The sequence below is a fragment of the Notamacropus eugenii genome, chromosome 2, assembly GCF_028372415.1.
Source record: "Notamacropus eugenii isolate mMacEug1 chromosome 2, mMacEug1.pri_v2, whole genome shotgun sequence".
Classification (NCBI taxonomy): Eukaryota; Metazoa; Chordata; class Mammalia; order Diprotodontia; family Macropodidae; genus Notamacropus; species Notamacropus eugenii.
This window is the reverse complement of record NC_092873.1, coordinates 81,195,612-81,199,142: the sequence shown is the minus strand read 5'-3', so window position 1 is coordinate 81,199,142 and position 3,531 is coordinate 81,195,612. Positions and strand designations below refer to the sequence as shown.

At 39.8% G+C, this 3,531-nt stretch overlaps 1 pseudogene; it reads right to left on the bottom strand.

Annotated features, from left to right (window-relative positions):
* Positions 1–374: 374 nt before the first annotated feature.
* LOC140523576 (olfactory receptor 2V1-like) lies at positions 375–1,324 on the bottom strand (annotated as a pseudogene).
* Positions 1,325–3,531: the final 2,207 nt, after the last annotated feature.

Genomic DNA, 3,531 nt, shown 5'->3' with positions numbered 1-3,531 from the left:
CAGTTAATTTCACAGGATACCTGAGATTTCACCCACTTAAGTCATTCCAAATATTCTCAGATGAGACACAGTTGAGGGGAGGCAGGGGAGGGAGGAAAAGAGTTTCTACTTTATATCTTAATACATTGCCTTGCACTTGACAAATGGTTGCATTAATGAATGAATGAAATACTGAGAAATGAGGGTTGATCGTTGTCCTTAAGTCAGTCAGCTAAATGAATAACAAGTAAAATATCACTTGTCCCTTCTGTCTACCTGAGAAGAGACAAATAGAAAATCTAAGAAAACATGATTTTTTAATTAACATGGGACATAAGGTATTATCTGATATGAGAAATCAGTCTCAGAGAGCCCACTCCAGGCACAGACATGGGTTACTTCTGGCAGCCAATATCCCAGTGGCTCAGCCACTTCCTCAATGCCCTCATCACCTCATGGTTTCTCAGACTATTACTCAAGGGGTTAGGCATGGGTGTGAGGATTGTGTAGAAGAGGAACACTGTTTTGTCATGACCAGGAGCACAAAAGCACTTAGGCCTTAGGTAGGTAAACATAGCTGCCCCATAAAAGAGAGAGACAGCTGCCAGATGGGATGAACAGGTGGTCAGAGCTTTTTGACATGCCTGGGTAGAATTTATATTGATCAGGATTTTGACACAGGAAGCCACAATTAAGGAAAAAGGGAAGAGGAGCATAAAGACATAGCAAAAATAATTTAGGGTGTCAGAAAGGAATGTGTCAGCACAAGCCAGCTTCAACAAAGCTAGCACCTCACAGAAAAAGTGATCCACCTCTCAGGAACCACAGTAGCGGGAACTCAAGACTACCACTACCTACATTAACCTATCTAGGATCCAAAGACCCAGGAGCTACCAAAAATCTCAAAGCACATCTGTTGGTTCATAAGGACATGGTAGCATAGAGGGTAGTTGATGGCCACATAGCAATCATAAGCCATCAGGCCCAGCAGAAGACCCTCAGAGACCACTAGGGTAACAAAGAAGCCAATCTGCAGCCCACATCCAATGAGAGAAATGGACTTTCTCTCAGGAATAAAATTGTCAGCCATCTTGGGTACAATGGTACAGATCAGACTGAGGTCCATAAGGGAGAGATGGCTAAGGAAAAAGTACATGGGAGTATGGAGCTGAGCATCACCATAGATCAGGAAGAGAAGGAGAATATTCCCAACTAAGGCCACTGTGAAGACCACCAGGACAGCAGAGAAAAGAATAAGATCAGTTTGAGTGTGTGAGAAGATGCCCAAGAGGATGAAGTCACCAAAAGTTGAATGGTTCAACAAGGGCTCCATGATTCTACTGTTCAAGATCACCTAGAGAAAGAAATAGATGGATTCTGAGGCTCAGTGATTTCCTAGATATGCCCTTATCCATCTATCCAGAAAGCTAAGTGGAAGAGTGCTGGATAGAAGGCTGGGATGGAGTCAGGAAGACTTGAGTATAAATCCTGCCTCAGACACTTACTAGCTGTGTGACCTGGGGTAAATCACTTAACTCTCTGTACCTTCATTTAATTTAATCTGTAAAACTGATAGTATTGGACTCAGTGAGCTCTAAGTTTCCTGTTCTCTCTAAATCCAGGATCCTCGGATCTTATCCATCTCCACAGCTATCAATTCTCAATCAGTTGTTTCTCTTGTGGTTATTCCAGTGTAACAGCATACATTGTTGGGCCACACAAGTGTTTAAAAAAATCTCACTCTGACACCGCCATCGAGCTGGGATATAACCACATGGTTCAGAGAATCTTGAGATACTTTTGTATCTTTTTTTTCTGTTTCTACCCTTTCTGAAACCTTAGGTTAACTAGTGGTTGCAGGTTAACCAATTGTTAAGGGTAAAATGTCAGCATGAGTTTATATAATACACATAGAAATAAAAGTCACATCAAGGAGTGAAAGGCAGTTGGATTTAAAGAACAATAGGGAAATCTATAAGATCACAGAATCAAAGTTACAAGCGTCCTCAGAAGTCATCTAGATTAACCCCTTCATTTTACAGAAGAGGAAATTCACCCCCACACAGGTTCAGTGACTTGCCAAAGTTACATAGGTGGAATTTAAATTCCAATTCTCATTGTAACAAACAGAAGAGTCTACAGTCTGAACTCAATCTATCTTATCCCAGAAAAGAAGAGAGAGAATGAGTTGATATGGTCATAAAATGTTCTGCCTGGTCATGAGCCTAGCACCAGACCACTCTGGTGTAGGGAGATACATAATACAGGGCCTTCCAGAAGATGTTCATCAACTCGGTGATCCCCCCATTGCGATGGGTGCTGGAGTCCCTTTTTGTGAGTCCGACCAAATGTAAGCCCATCCTTACCTCTCATGTAGGCCAATTACTGTCTTGATTGAGTTTTCACTGCATATGTTTTAGTACCTCATGGTGTTATCTTTTCAAGTTTGTCAAAAAGGCTGCTCTAGTTATCAAAGGTATCGCCTTGCCACTAAGAGGCTAAGGATCTCATTTTATTGGCAATTGCTAACCAGTTAGCGGCTCCCTGAGAAGATGGTCTAAAGCAGGCCACATGTGCCTCTTTAGGTCCTCAAGACCACAGGAAACCCACCTCTGCTCTAAAGGGTTCACACTAAAAATTCTTTAATGGTGCTTTAAGCAGCAAATAATCCAATTGTGTTACAAACATAGTTTTCCTGTGTAATGAAAAGCATGCACATACTTCAAGCATTATAGGCTTGTTTCAATAGCAGTTTAAGACATCATGATCACACACACAATGATTCTGCTGTTTCCGCAACAATTATGTCACACTCTGACCACTTCTGACTAAGCACAATGTGTTCTTGTAATTGCTAAATCTGATATCAAATTATTTCCAAACTGTCACACAGGTTTCCCATTCAAGGGAAAAGTGATTCCCAATGAATCGTCAGACACATGTGCATACGCTTGTCTGCATCATGTATACATCATCAAATTAGTCCTCCTGTCCCCTTGTTTTATCGTCATGATATATATGTTACAAACAACAAAAATGTCAGGCTTTTTAAAGCTGTGATTACTAGATATTCACATTATAAATCATCTTGAAACCTTTATAAAACATCACAAACATTCAACAAAAACAAACCTTATATTGTCTCTCATTGAAATATTAAGGCTATTTTCAGATTTAAACTTATTTTCCACGTATGCTAGTATTCTCTCAGATTTTCAAATGAGCTTACTAGAAATACTGGTTACTCATACAACAGAGTTTCAGTAGCCAATGTACCAGTGGCAAACAAAACAATGTATGCAATTGAGCCGTAAGTATGGTGCATTTCATTAGCTAGTAAAAAGCAAATATTTTGTATTTCTAATTAGCCATTCCTGTTTGTCAATGTTAATGACAAAACAAAAAAAAATGCATTTCAATCTCTCAGCAAGTGAGCTTGTAAAATTATCCTACCACTTCCTCACACACTCATATTTGGGTGAGCAACCATTTTTACTTTATTCTTCTTTTACATCAAAACACAGAAATGAACTCAATGCAACCCAGATTTAA